Raw genomic sequence first — 16,040 nt, forward strand, 5'->3', positions numbered from 1 at the left:
AATAAACAAACTGAATAGATAAACAAACACATAGTCAACACTTATACCTAATCGGAATTAACTATTGAATCCTGAACTGTTCAGCATAAGTTTGTTACCTTATCATCTTACTTCTATTTTGATGAGTTAGAAGATAAGTCTGCCTAGGAGATTTTTTACTTTTTTTCATTTCCCCTTTTTATATTTGGCTCATTTTCACCCTTTTCGTTACAGGGTGGTTTTTCAAATTGGGGCATTCATATTTCAGATGTCCAAATTTCCTACATAAAAAATAAATAATGTCAGAAGAAAACTTATCATATTTATCATTTTTATCTTTGCTCCCACTTTTATTTATGCTTGTGCTTGTGCTTCGGGAGACTTTTGAATCAGCTTATTATTAACGCTATCTCCTCACTCTCATCATCTCATAAGCTATTTTTATATGTGTCTTTTACCTTTAGAATAATAGCCTTTCGTTACCTACATCTAAAAGTCTTTGACTCACACTTTATTTGCAGGCAATGAGTGAGCCAAGTAGATTATTAATAGAATAAGCATTTAAGCCTTTTGATTCACATATAGCAGCGACTTTGGCATCAAACTTATCAGATAGAAAATGTATAATTTTGTTGACCTTCTCTGTGTTTGAAAGTTCTCTATCTAAATCATGCAATGATGTCACTATCTGAGTAAATGTAATGTACATGTTTGAGATAGTCTCATAAGGTTTCAAGCAAAAAAATTCATAACCATGTAATAATACATTTAACCTAGATTTTTTGACTTCACTAGTATCTTCATATATAATGCATAGCCTATCAAAAATATCCTTACTAGTGGTACAGGTAGAAACTCTCATAAATTCTTCAGACTTAAGTGCATTAAAAAAAAATAGTTTAAGCATTTAGCATTCAGTTATATAAAAAAATGTTCATCTCTACTCCATTATGTAAAATGAATATTAGTTTTGACTCCTTTAATAATTTATGATAGTACATAATAACCAGTTTAAATCATATGTCATATTTGAATATCAGTTGATTATAGGAAAGTAGATATGCAAAATTCTCAAAAATGAAACAAAATATTATCAAAAAAAGGTGGATGAGTAATAGAGTAACCTTCCATATAGTTCCTATTTCCAAAATGTGTCATGGATCATTTTTCTCTTGGTTTTCTAAAACATTATTTTTAAGTTTTGCATAGATACAAATTGGAAAGTTCAATATGTTTGTTAAGCTTAAGTGAACTTGTCCCTTGACACGCTAATATGCTTTCACTATGATGCAAAAGATAATTAGCTTGAAAATAATTACAATAATAATAATTTTATTCTAATTATTACGTACAGCAAAATATTAATCATAGTTTTCATCAAGTAATTATCATAGAAATAAAGTGAAGAAATTAAAATGCAAAAGTAGAAAATCAGAAAAAACCTACTAGAGATTTAAAGTGGTTCAGTCAAACCATGACCTTCATCCACTCCCCAGAGTCCTCTTCTTTTTTTCTTTTTTTTTGAGAGAAATGCAACCAAGTGCATTTAAAATATTATTAAAAGATAAAAAATATAATAACTAATAATCAACCATAGATTCCTCCTTTAACAAAGAAATAAAAGAAGGGGAACCTTATTTAAAACTAAATCATCCCAAATAAATGAACTAACAATAGCATAGTTAGCACAAAGATCTACTAACTTATTACATCTTCTATCTATACAATTAAAAATAACATTTTTGAGCTCTTTGAAAATAATTCCCAAATCATTAATTTTGCAATATAACTCGTCTTGGAGATCCTTGATGACATTTGCATTATCACTTTCAATGATGATACCCTTGTAATTTAACATCCAATCTTTAAATACTTCTTTGATAGATTGGATAGCTAAGATTTCAAGCCTTGATACATCCCAATGAACACAAGTATGTCCAAAAGCCATTAGAAATCTGCCTTTAAAATCTCTAAAAATACCACCAATTCCACCTTTATAAGATTTAAGTAGAGAAGCGTCAACATTTACCTTGATCCAATCGGGTGGACGGGGATGCCAATGATCATCCAACAGTTTAGAAAGCTGATTGGCAGCCCATTTACCCAAGTAAAGAGCAATTTTTGTTTTTGAGATTGATGCCATGCTGAGAGACTCCGTAGCAATGAATAAGGATCCAACCTCTTTGCCCTCATGAACAGGCTTGTTTCTAGCTTTCCATGTGAAGTAAATGGCATTACAAAACAGGTTTACCACCCAATAATTATGATTTGAAATCCAATTTAAGCATTCTGTTAATGAGTTAAAAGCTGGGATTCCAAATCCCCAACGGTTTAGATGCTAGAAAACCTCATGCAGTTTTTTGCATTTTACAACTACATGTTCAATATCTTCAATCATATTGCAGTCTCTAGGACATCTGTCTTGCATTTGCAATCTTCTGTAGCATAAAAACTCATACGTAGGGATTGTTTTGTTAAACATTCTCCACCAAAAGCCTTCAACCCGAGGAGAAAGCTTAGCCTTCTTTAACCAGCACCAATAAAGAAGTGGATGTGAATTATGAATTGATGCTTGATACACCATGAAAGAGATTGATTTTTTAGAGTTTCTTGATAAAGTTCCAAACAATATTTTGACAATTCAGAAGATATGTTAATTTGAGTGATCAAACTAACTAGATTAGATTCAAAAAATTTATTTAGTTCCTCAATATTCCAATTTCCATTTGATATATATCTGTCCACTGTGACATTTTCTAATACTTGTGGAATCAAATAAGCTGGCAAACTATTAAGGTTTTTATTAAATACCAAAGTGTCTTTAAGAGCATTTATATATTCTCCATCAGCAATGTTCCATCTTAGAATGGGTTTTAAGAAATCTCCTCCATTATGAATAATTTTCCAAGCAGTTGAACATATCCTCTTTGAAAAGCTGTCTCCAAAAAGAGACCTATATTTAGGAAATAACACTTTATGTAATAAAGTTTCTTCCATTTGATTATATCTCCATGCTAGTTTGCTCTTAAAGGGCCTACTTTATCATGACAAGAGTGAAGGCCTCTTCCGCCCCATTTTAATGGCAAGCACATAACACTTCAATTAACGTAATGCATACCAAGAGTGAAGGCCTCCTTAAGGATATCTTAATCCCAAGATAATGAAAGTTTTGATACTTTTGATTCCCATAATGTGAGTTATTTTCTTCTTCTTTCTTCTATTAATTGCCTTCCCAAAAAGAACACATTATTTGTTTGCATTCACTTTTTGACCGGTCCAACCACAGAAATCTTCTATTATGCATTTGATGTTTTTAACCTCCTTCAAATTTGCTTAAAAAAAAAATTCTAATATCATCAGCATATAGCAAATGAGAGATCCTGGGTCCACTAGGAGTAATGCTTACACCATAATTATCACCTCTTTGTTTAAATGCATTTGTCAAAAGTTGAGCACAAAGAATAAACATAAAAGGTGATAAGGGACAACCTTGACGAAATCAACATTTAGCCTCGATCCATCTTGATGAGCTTCCATTAATTAGTAAAGAAAATTTTTGATTTATAACACATTCCAAAATCCGAGAAGAAATGGAAGAAGGAAACCCGAAGTACTTCAGTGCTTTTTCTAATGTTGGCCATCCCATGGAGTCATATACTTGCTCCAAATATAATTTGAAAGAAACCAATCCTTTAGAGGATTTTGAATATCTAAATTTGTGAAAGATTTTGTGAGCTACCATGATGTGATCCAACATAGATCTGCCTTTCAGGAATGCTGCTTGTTCAACTGAAATAGCTTTGTGAATAACGGAGGATAATCTATTTAGCATGACCTTAGCAACCACCTTATAGACTTCTTTACACAAACTGATTGGCCTGAAGTTGGAAGGGTATATTGGATTAGAAACTTTAGGGATCAAAACAACTAGAGTTTCCTTCCACTTTAAATTCATGTTTCCTGTTAGAAAAAACATATTAAGAGCCTTCCACAGATCATCCTTGATGATGTCCCAATAGCCTTTGAGAAATGAATATGTGACTCCATCACTATCCGGAGCTATATAATTTCCAAAAATTTTAATAACCATCTCAACTTCTTAAAAAGAGAACTCTTTATTTAGACTTATGGAATCCTCTTCATTCAAACAAAAGTAAGGTTTTGGCCATCCTTCCAATATGCATTTCCTGAATTTCCATTTCTTTTGAAAAAATTGAAAGAAGCTTTCTTCAATTTGGTGCTGGTCTTCTACCTCCATTCCATCTTCATTTTTTATTTTGCTTATAAAGTTGGTATTCCTTCTTGCACTAGCATATGCATGAAAGAATCTCGAATTGCAGTCTCCTTCGGTAGGCCATTTCACTTTGGCACGTTGCCTCCACCAAGTGTTGAGCCGAGCTATATTTGAAGTGAAATCTCCCACCTTTACTTTAAGTATCCAACTATCATCACCAGAGAGACCTTCTCTGCCTTATTTTTCTTGTAACTCCAAGATTTAATTGTTTAGACAGTCTTTTCTTTGAACAAGAGGTTGTGCTTATCTTTACTCCAGTAGTACAAAGCCTTCAACGTTTTCTGCATTTTACAGTTCAAAATTTGGCCATAGTCTCCCTTTGTTTTTCTTATCCAAACTTTTTTAACCACAACATAAGATGCTGGATTTGATATCCAGACATCTTCACATTTAATAGTTTTTTTTTTTTAAAGCTGCATTGTATTCCAAAATATTTAAGATCACTGGACAATGATCCGAGGCGATTCTAGCCAAGTGCCTTACCACCAACCGATGAGAAGAACTTAAAGACAAAGAATTCAAATAACATCTATCCAATCTTTCAAGAATTCTATCAGCTCCAGATTTAATTTTACACCATGTGTATTTCGGTCCAATACAACACACCTCGTGAAGATCATTATTTACAAGAAAAGATTCCATTTCTTTGGCACCTAAGGAATAAATGAATATTTTCCCACCCCTTTTGTCTTCCTTATTGAGAAGACAATTGAAATCGCCTCCAATTACCAATGCCTTATCCTTTGTAGAATAAAATTGTAATTGTTCCCATAGCATTCTCCTCTTATACACATCTTTGCTTCCATAGATCATGGCAATTCTCCAACTTCCCTTGTTTGGAACATCTATCTCCCAAATGATGAATTTGTTTGAAGATTCCAAGACTCTGAAAGCAGCCAAATTTGATTTCCAAATAAGCATTATTCCACCAGATAATCCAATCGAAGGAACTTGGAAATAGTCCCAATCCGCACCAATTAACAAATCTACCTCTTTTCTATCAAACAAGGAAACTTTAGTTTCCAACAAACCTAGAAAAAACAATCCATTTTCTTTAACAAAATCCTTAATATATAGGGATGCTCTTCTCTTCCTAGATCACATACAATTCTAGAACCTAATGGATGACATTATTGTAAAAGAGGGGAAGGATTCCCCACTTTTTCCTTAAGATCACCCTCCAATCTTCTACTCCTTGAAGCCATTTTTATAGGACCTAAGCATTTGAGTTGTTTAGATCCTTTCTTTTTTGAACCAGATTCTTTAATTCCCTCCAACTCATTCCCATTGCCAATTTCCACCATAACATTGTTTTTTTCCATTAAGTTAATGTCATAACTTTCCTTAGGATTATCATCCTTAACAGGAATTACAATTTCTCCTTCCTCTACTCCATCATCTAATAGTTTAAATTTATTTTCATCAATTAAAATAATAGGGGAAAGAGAATCCATACCAAGCACATATTTTCCTTCAGTTTGTTAAAAACCTATAGTTGGAACATCTTCAGGAATTTTCAATCTATCTTCCACAACCGTAGAAGCATCATTTAATTCCAAAGCTCTTCTTCCATTGTCTTCAATAACTGTTTTCTCCACTTTCTTATACACTATAGAATTCTTCATTTGTAATTTGGAATTGCTAGCTTGAACATTGGATTTGTTTTGAAAATTATTAAAAGGACCTTGATTTTTAAAAAATTTTCTTCTGAACTTTACGTGAATCCAAGGCCCGTACTCAGCATTATTTGAAATCACCTCTTTAACCAAAGTTTCCTCCTGAATTGGCTTTGCATTAAAAACCAAAGATTATTTGTTTTTAGATGATTGGAATTCATTCAAAGATTTATCCGAGCATTGATTTTCTAGGTGACCAATTTTGCCATAGCTAAAGTAAAAGTTTGGAATCTTCTCATAATCAATTCTTTGGTAGAATTTTCCATTAGATCCTTCAACCCAAACTCCCAATGAAAGCTTGTTATGCAAGTTGATACGAACACAAATTCTAGAAAAATACCTTCTACTCCATTGGAACATATTCCCATCAATCATATACAATTTTCCAACCATTGAAGCAATTCTACAATTGTTAATTTCATCCCAGCATTTGAGAGGAAGATTAGGTATTCTAATCCAAACTGGAGCCGAAAGACCTTTCAAGGATAATGTTGAGAATGTAGGCGACCATTTGTCCATGCCTATTATGTTATCCTTCACATACCAAGGACCACTAGAGAAGACTGAATCCAATGCCTCTTGTTCATCAAATGCACAAAGCACCCATCCCAAACCAAGCATAGTTAAATGAAATTTACCAAATTGAGACCATTGTCTCCTTAACTCCATACTAATCATTTGAAATGGAATGCTTTCACAAAAAACTTTAATAACCAGAGATTTCTAAAGCTTGATTGAATTCTCCATTTCATTTGTGATATGAAGCTTTACCACCGAGTCTTCTCCTGCAAAGTCTTTCCCAAAGTCCAGATTCAAAACATTAATGTTATTCTTTTTTGTCCAAGCATTGAATAATAAATTACCGGAAGGCTTCATTAGTATTACAGGTTGAACATTCTCCTCTACACGACCAGCAAGTTCACCTTCTTCACATACATGAACTTTGTTCATATCAGCAATTTGAACTCCATCTTGATTAGCAGTACTCCCAGATTTCCCATTCGCCTTAGTAGAAACTTCCAGCTTAGCATTATTTAATGAACTATGTTCTTCTGATTCAAGGATTAATTTATGATAATCACCAGTACCATCCAGTTCCAACCTAGATTTAGTTGGAATTACCTTCAAATTAGATGATGACGCTTCAACATCTCCAAATTTAGAGATTCCTCTGGATTCAGTCAGAGATAATGATTTTTGAAAACCCATAGATTTCTTAGAGATAATGTTTTTTCCTTTTTTAGTAATTTTAGTTTATTTCTTCTATTTAAGAAGGACACCTTCATTGATCACTAATGGTTTGCCATACATGAAATAAACCTTCCCGTCCAGAGTATTGGATATCAAGTCATCGCCAAATCCTGGAGGAGAAGAATCCAAGTTCGATCGAGATGTGAATAGAGGAGTTGGATTTGCATGTCGACTCTCAAAGTGACCACTAGGTGTTGAAGATGGTCGGCAACCATCCGTCGCCATGAAAAGCGTGAATCAGGAGATTTAAAAAAAAGCTTAATTCTCTCTCTATAAAACCAAAACTTCTCTCTATAAACATCAAATCAGCAATAATGTGCCTATCTTTGGATATTGTAATATCACTATAGTGTCTCTCCTTTATCCCCCACAACTAAGCAAAGAAGCCCTTACAAAATCTCTTTCACCAACTTGGTGCGATAGAGGATTGTAATCCTTTTCACCCCCTGGTGAGGCAGATAACTTGGAATCCTTTTCACCCTCCTCCTGAGGCATAAAACTTGGAATCTTTTTCACCCTCCTAGTGAGGCAAATAAATTGGAATCCTTTTTCGCCCTCTGGTGATGGCTGAGAACCTTGGAATCACTTTCACCATCCCTGATGTAGTGGAGTAGCCAGGTACTTTATCACCAAAATGGTATTCTTCCCAAAACTTCCCTAAAGACAAACCTTAGTGGATGGAGGAACTCAGGTGCAAGTTCTCCATAACAACAATGCGAAACTCCCTCTCACACCCCCTTGAAACCCATAAGGAACTTCTCACTCTCAAACAAACTCCACCCCTTCTCTCCCAAGCTCTAGCCTCTTTTTTGAAACTTTCTTTAGAAGAAACAACTTAGTGAATGACAAAAAACTCAAAGAAGATTTTATTAAAAATCTTAAATAGAGAGCTTAGAAAAATGCTAAAAACTCAATTCTATTGTCTCTGATCGTACAACACGATCCCAGATAGGGCAGTACAATTAGTTTATTATATCCATGTTAATACTATACGAAGAGTAAGGTGATGTACGATCCGTTTAACTATTTTAGATTATCAACCAGGATGATATGATCATTATCCAGTATGATTAGTATAATTAAATTGGATTATCATCCCATTTAATTGGCGATGATAAAATATCACCCCTTGCAAAGATTGGGTCGTATAATATAATATCTTTAAACATACAGTTCTAGACTAATTAATGCAAATTTGATAACTAATTATAAGATTAATTTAGAAAAGTTTAAATTATATTGTACATTACGATACTTATTGTACAATATGATTAGTTCATAATTTGTACTTCAAAATATTGCCAAAATTATGATTGGTGGTTAAGATCATGATTTCAACTAATCATCCTATTTGATCAAGATCATCTGATATGATTTGTTCAAATAGCTTTAATTACCAATTAACCATTTTAATGATTTTTTAAAACGTTGATAGTACAGTACGATACCTATCATATAATATGATTAATTTAAGAAATGATTCTTCTATTTTTCTCCCTATCTCATTCCTATAAGTGTGTGTATGCACGATCACTAAGCTAGTATACACCTTTACAGGACTTGACTCAAGAAATTGAAAAAAGTATATAAATGAATTTTACAAACTCTTTTAGTATATCTTATTCTATCAAATCTTAAGTCTTGAATCTTCATTGAATATTTCATGACATGCCTAAAATGTTCAAAAAAAAAAAAAAAAAAACACAATACAATAGATAGGAGATAGAAAGATGCAATCATTAATGTTTATTATAATCAAAACCATAAACTTGGGAGCTTGAGTTGCAAAAAAAAGGATACCTTAAAATAAAAGTAGTGATATAAATATTGAAGTTGTAATTTCCTTAAATGGGAAAATAAAGATATTGTACCTCTTACACTATATGATTGTTATTTTGTCTCGATTGGGGCAAAGAAAGCAATGAAGAATGATTCAGTGTATATTTTATCTATACTTGGAGATGATAAAATAATCAATGATTTAAATAATGAAACTAAAAATAACTCTAAATAATAAAAAATAAACTTAGATGAGTTAAAAGAATATCTTCATTATTTCTCTGATAGTGATTCCCCTATCCTCTATTTTCAAGGCAATCTAATAGATATAAAAATTGAGATGTTTGATTTTGATAATTTATCATATGAAGTTTTGAAAGTGAATAACAATTTAGAATTAAATGAACCCACTATCTTTTCCCTAGAAGAGTTAGTTCAAGTAAATTTATATAGTGGTAAACTATTACCAACAGAAGTATCTGCAACCAATAAATCAAACCAAATTATTAATAATCTAGAGACTTTAATATTGATTCAACTAGATCCAAGTGTTGCTAATTTAGATATTCCTAATGTAAATTATAATGTTTTTCGGCATCTATGAAAATTGCCCAAGAAATTAAGTATTTTTGATACACTAATTCTTTCTAAATAAATGAAGGATGCTTTGATCAAAGCTTTACTAAATTCAAAGATTGGTATGGATCAGTTAGCATCAAATAAATCTAAAGAAATTTTATACTTCAAGAAATTTCCAGGGATCACATTCTCGAATGAAGATTCGTTATTGGGAATAACGGCTCATAATAGTCTATTATATATTTCTATGAAGATAGATAATTTTAAATTATCTCCTATTAATATTGATCTGAGTGCATTGGCCAACATTATGACTCTTAGAACTCTCATATATTTAAAAGTGAATACACTTAAACTCAGTTCTGATAAAATAATGTTATGAGAATTCAACAAAAAAGGTGGCAGAGCTTTAGGTTTGACAACCCTTGTATTAGGACTATATAGCCTTAAAACTGAAGCCATATTTCATGTAATAGATTTTGAAACATCCCTTAATACTCTCCTAGGTTAACCTAACTCCATGAGTATAGAATAATCCTTCTACCCTTCATCAGTGTATATATTACTCTCGCGAGGGGGTAGAACAACATATTAAAAGTGATCTTGAACCAATTTCAATTCATGAAGTTATTATATATGAAGACGCTTCATACTATCTATCTAAGAAGCAAGGTATCTTTTTGTAAAAAAGTCAAACTTGTTGATATAGAAGTAAAACAAAATAAAGAATGAGAAAAAAGGAAAATAAGAAGAAAATTCTATCAATCTCGAACATGAGTTTTGTTGGTTTCCTGCCCCTCCTTCACAAAGAGGAGGTAGAATGGCTCAATGATCTAAAGGAAGAGGTTGGGGATGGCAAAATCAAATGATGAAAGAAAGTGAAAATAGTATATATAAATAAAAGTACCTACAATACATATTAATTTGGAATCTAGCTGAGAGGTTGAATATTATATGATTCAGAAAAAGTCACATGCTATAGAATATAGGAATTCTATAAAATAGCAAAAGTTTTAAAAAATTTATAGAAGCTAATAGCATTGAGGATAGGGTCCAAATTACTAAGGAAGATGTCCAAATTGCTAAGGAACATACTTTGATATATCTACTATGATGAGATTAAAGAAGTATGTGAAAAATATTATCCTAACTCAACTATCCCATAATGATATAAAATGGTTATAGGTGAAAGCCTCTCTTTCTTTTATGCCTAGATTCCAAACATAATACATGTGTACCTTCTTCTATTAAAACAATTGAAATTGATGTAACCCTAGATGTTCCATTTATAGATGAAATAATAGAACTTCCTTTTGACTGGTACTCAAACAGTGTTAGCAAATTTGCTAAGCAAGATTTAACACCATATAAATTGGATTGGAGGTGAAGCTTAACAATTCAAACCCCTATGGAATATGAAAAACTATAAATATGGATTAAGATTTGGTCTCGCACCCTCCTCTAGTCTATCATGGGTGGTCTCTCACACTCAATTTTTGTTTTCCATCCATCTCCATTGGAGCTATGACCGCACAATAACTTGTAACAATTGAAGGGCTTTTGGAATTTTTATTTCATTTATCTCATAGAAAATGTAATAAGTTAAATGATTTATGTGCTAACTTAATTTTATTGGGTGATTTTTTTTAGATGATCTAACTTGTTATAAGATTCTTTTCTTTTTTTCCTTTGTTAAAAGAGGATTGTGATAGATTCTCTATCACCTAGTAGTTTGTAATATTTTTTTAATGCAAATGACATTTTCTCAAAAAACAAAAAAAACTTTCTTTGGTCATGTCTTGCCCTTCTCGCCCTTTCTCTGTTTGGTTCGGTCTGCGACCGCTCTAGGTACGAATTGGAGCTTCCTCCCGCCATCAGGGGTCGGAGGCGGCATTTAGAATATGGAAGGGGTGGGGCGGCATACAATCCTCGGACGCCATAGGAGGTTTTCCGGGATTTCAGAGGCCATCGGGCCGGCATAGTCAAGGCTCTCACTACAGCAAATGGTTCAAGGAATTAAAGCTATCTCCACAGGTAGAATGCTTTTGGTGGCGTTTGCTCAATAACGTCTTACCTACCAATGGTTTTTTATTTTATTGGAGGATGGTAAATAACAACTCTTGTCCTAGGGGTTGCTTGGAAATTGAAAACATTAATCATGTGGTAGGGAATTGCTCTTTGATTATTTTAGTTACAACCAAGCTGGATTAGTGGGGGTTCATAGTTCCAACGGTTACTTCATTAATTCAGTGTATATCAGAACTGAAGGCTTTACCTGGAAGCAATAAGTTCATTGGTAATTTGTATTGCTCTATGTTGTTTGTTTCTTGGAAAAGCAGGAATCAGGTTAAGCATGGAGATGAAGAATTTAGTGTGAGTTTCCTTACATCCAATGCTATCAGTATAGCGTCCAATGCTTTAAAATTTAATCTAATTTCATAAATCTGGGGTACTAACCAGCTTCGACTGAATAATTCTTATTGGCACCCTCCTCGTCCCGATTGGATTAAATTTAACTTTGATGCAGCTCTGTTACAATCATATAAGGCAGATATTGGTGGAGTGTTTAGAGATCCTAAAGGGAGGTTCCTCTCAGCATTTCGTGTTAAATGCTCACATTTGGATATAGGAGCATTGGAACTTGCAGCATTTCAACACTTGAAGGTAGCCTTAAGGGATGGATGATGGAAGCTAAAGGATTAATCATAGAGGGAGATAATTTAAATGTCATCAAGCATCTTCAAAAATCGATGGAGAGGGTTGATGGGAGCAATATGGAAGATGATTTTGAAGATTTATCATTCCTATAATATTTTGGTTTATTCATTTTTAATTTTTGTTATAGAAATTGTAATAAGTTGGCTCATTTTTGTGCTAAATTAGCTTTAGAATGAGATTTTTTTTGGGATGTCTCACGGGTAATAATGTTCCTCTACATTTTATGTCTATATTGATGGAGGACGGTGATAGATGTTCTATCACCTAGTAGCTTGTTTCTAGGTTTATTTTCCTCTTTTATTTTAATGCATTTGGCATTTCCATAAAAAAAAAAGGGCTCTCACTACAGATATGAAGAAGTTCTACGAGCTCTGTGATCCGGAGAAGGAGCATTTGTGTAATTTTTGGAATCCTAATAAGACCTGGGAGTCGCCCTACCTGTTGAGGAAGTTCCTCTGGAGCTTCCTGAACCTGCATTAGGAATTAACTTCGCTAGAGATGGGATGGATGAGAAGGATTGGCTGTCACTTGTTGCTGTTCACAGTGATTCATGGCTATTGGCTGTTGCTTTCTACTTTGGAGCTCGGTTTGGATTTGACAAAGAGTTTAGGAAGAGGCTCTTCAGTATGATCAACAATCTCCCAACCATCTATGAGGTTGTGACTGGAACAGTCAAGAAGCTATCTAAAGAGAAAACTCCCAACAGCAGCCGCAAGAGCAATAAATCAAGCTCAAAGCCTCAGCTCCAAACAAATGTGCCAAGGGCACCTCAGAAAGATTTTGATGAAAGTGGAGAAGACGAGGAAGAAGAAGATGACGATGAACATGGAAACACTCTTTGTGGTGCTTGTGGTGATAACTATGCAAGTGATGAGTTCTGGATTTGTTGCGATGTTTGTGAGAGTTCATGGTAAGTGTGTCAAGATCACACCAGCCAGGGCTGAGCATATTAAGCAGTATAAATGCCCTGCCTGCAGCAACAAGAGGGCTAGGGCATGACAGGAATATAAGTAGATTCAAGTTAAAAGCATCTCTTACTAGGTTAATGCTTCCGAATCAGAATCACAAAAGAAAGAAGGAAACAATTTCTAATGCAAAACTTGTCCATTAGATTATTCACTTTGTTAATTTAGTACCAGAATTTATACTTCGTTTTTGCTACTGTCAGTGCCACTTTGCTAATTAGGGTCCAGAATTCAAACTTTTTGTTTGTTTCAGTTCTTGTTGGAATCTGTTGCTCCACTTATTAATCAGGTCACAGAATTTTATGCTTGTTTTGTTTCCATTGTTGTTTGAATCTTTCACTTAATTACAATGTTATAATCAGTGTAAAAAAAAAGGATCAAGATTAGGGGTCAACATCAACACTTTATGCTCATTTAATGATGATGAATATTTCTTAGTTATATCAAATAATTTAGAGTATGATAGTCTCTTTTTAACGAACATAAAAACTTTTAACAAACTTTATTTAAAAAATTCAGATGATTTAGATGACTCTCAAGTTAGAGATGTAGCTCCATAACTTGAAGAGGAAATAAAATCTATAGTTGATGATTTAAAAGAAATAAATCTATATAGCGAAGAAGACCTCATCCAATTTTCACAAGTCTTTTATTGAATAAGGTTGTGGCAAAGAAAATGACTGAGATGTTTAAAGAAATCAAAGACTATTTTACTTTTTGTTTTTAAAGCTTAGCAAATTGCGTTTAAAGAAATCAAAGACTATTTTACTTTTTGTTTTTAAAGCTTAGCAAATTGCATTAATCAATAAAAATGAAGAAGATACAATCAACTAGGGAACAAGAAGCCTATCACAATCCATCCTAATCAACTGAACAAAAGTTGATGGAAGTTCACAACCTAAAAAAATATCCCAATAGTAATCCCCCAATATGGCATGATGTGAACAGAAATCAACCACATTACTACATTTTCTAGGTACAAAATGAAAAATAAAATTCTTCAACATTTCAAGAAAAGAAAGACCCAATATTTTTTCCTCTTATTCGTATCAGGAGACATCTTCATGGAATTCTGAAGAAACTTTATGATATTCACATTATCTCCTTCAATAATAATCTCAATGTTGATCGACATACAATCCTTTGAATTTTTTTTGAAATTAAGTATAGCTGCCAATTCCAAGTATGCAACGTCCCAATGAACAACTTGCTTCCAATAAGCATAAAGAAATCTGCCTTTGCAATCCCTTAACACGCATGCTATGCAAACCATATTGGACTTTGTTAAAGAAGCATCCACGTTAAGCTTGATCCAATCTTTAGGTGGGGAACACCAACTATTTGACAGCTCTTCCTAATTGATATCCCAGATCTTTTCAATTGGAAACAAGTGCAAAAACGAATAGGATGAAAGAATTTCTGCAGCAACAGGAGATGGTTTACCGTGTTTAACCAAATTTTTGGATTTCTAGTTTTGATAGACAGCAGCAATATTAATTCTGGCAAGGTCTGGCTTCAATCCAACTCTTTCCTTAAAGTCTACATGACATTGGGATAAGCTATGGAACTTAGGTAAATTAATCCCCCATCACCTCAGCAAGTCTAAAAAATCAGAGAATTTAGTGCATTGAATGGAAATATGTTCTGAATCTTCAATTGCATCGCATCCTCTCAGACAGCAGAGGTTCTATTGTAGCTTTCTCTTATACAACCATTCATTAGTAGGCAATGCATTATTAAGTAATCTCCACCAAAAGAGATATTCCCTGTTAGAGATTGTCAATTTTTTCATCCACTTCAAATCAATCAAGTTGTTTTACTGGATAGGGGAATTAGCTTCATACGTCAAAGCAATAATCGACTTGCCAAAATTTGAAATGATCAACTCCAGCTCTTCTTCTTCTTTCTCAATAGTTATAAGAGTATTCACTATAAGTCTTATCATACCTTTAGAAAAGTAAGTTCTTAAAATTGTAATATCCCATTTTTTTTCATCATCAAGAAGAATAGACACCTTTTTGTCTTGTAAATTAGTCAAATTGCAAGTAGCAGGCAACTTCTCAAGACATCAATCCAGCAACCAAAAGTCCTTCATAATATCAATATGAGTACCAGCAGATACATTCCATCTAATGATTGGCTTCAAGTGACAAGCTCCATCCTTGATGATCTACCAAGAAGGAGAAGCATTTCTCTTCAGTTCTTCATCCCAAACTACTACTCCATATTTTGGCTTTAAGACTCTACTAAGAAGAGAGCTCTCTTTTTGTAAGAAGTTCCACGTAATACGAGACCTTAAAGGACCCTGTCTTTCTAGAGCTTCTTGAATGCTAAAACCTTCTATATTCATAGGAGAATATAAAGTCTTCCATGAATTATAATGCATCCCTTCTCTTCCTTCCTCCTTATGCCATAGAAAATTTATGCAAACTTTGTCAATTTTAGCTTTTAGGAATCAAAGAATGAGACATTAAAAAAGAAGGAATGGAAGTAAAAGCCATTTTGATAAGTGAATGTTCGTTAGGGATGTTAAGCCTTATAGAACTGGCCCAAGCTAACCAAGAGGGGGGGGGTGAATTGGTATTTTAAAAATTTCTTTTAACAAAGAATAAAAAACATAAACCAAAATCACGCCACAAAAAATAAATGCAGAATTAAAAGTGCGGAAGCAAGAAAACAAGAACACAGAAATTTATAGTGGTTCGGTCAACTCGACCTACGTCCACTCCTTGGAGGCACCCTCCAAGTATTGCACTACAAAACGTGACTCTCCTTTAGCCCCCACAGCTAGGCGGAGAA

The 16,040-nt window shown here is 33.4% G+C and overlaps 1 pseudogene; it reads left to right on the forward strand.

Moving 5' to 3' along the window:
* Nucleotides 1-7,763: 7,763 nt before the first annotated feature.
* On the forward strand, nucleotides 7,764-13,275 carry LOC110101133 (annotated as a pseudogene).
* The last annotated feature ends 2,765 nt before the right edge of the window (nucleotides 13,276-16,040 follow it).

Source organism: Dendrobium catenatum, unplaced genomic scaffold, assembly GCF_001605985.2.
Source record: "Dendrobium catenatum unplaced genomic scaffold, ASM160598v2 fragScaff_scaffold_152, whole genome shotgun sequence".
Taxonomy (NCBI): Eukaryota; Viridiplantae; Streptophyta; class Magnoliopsida; order Asparagales; family Orchidaceae; genus Dendrobium; species Dendrobium catenatum.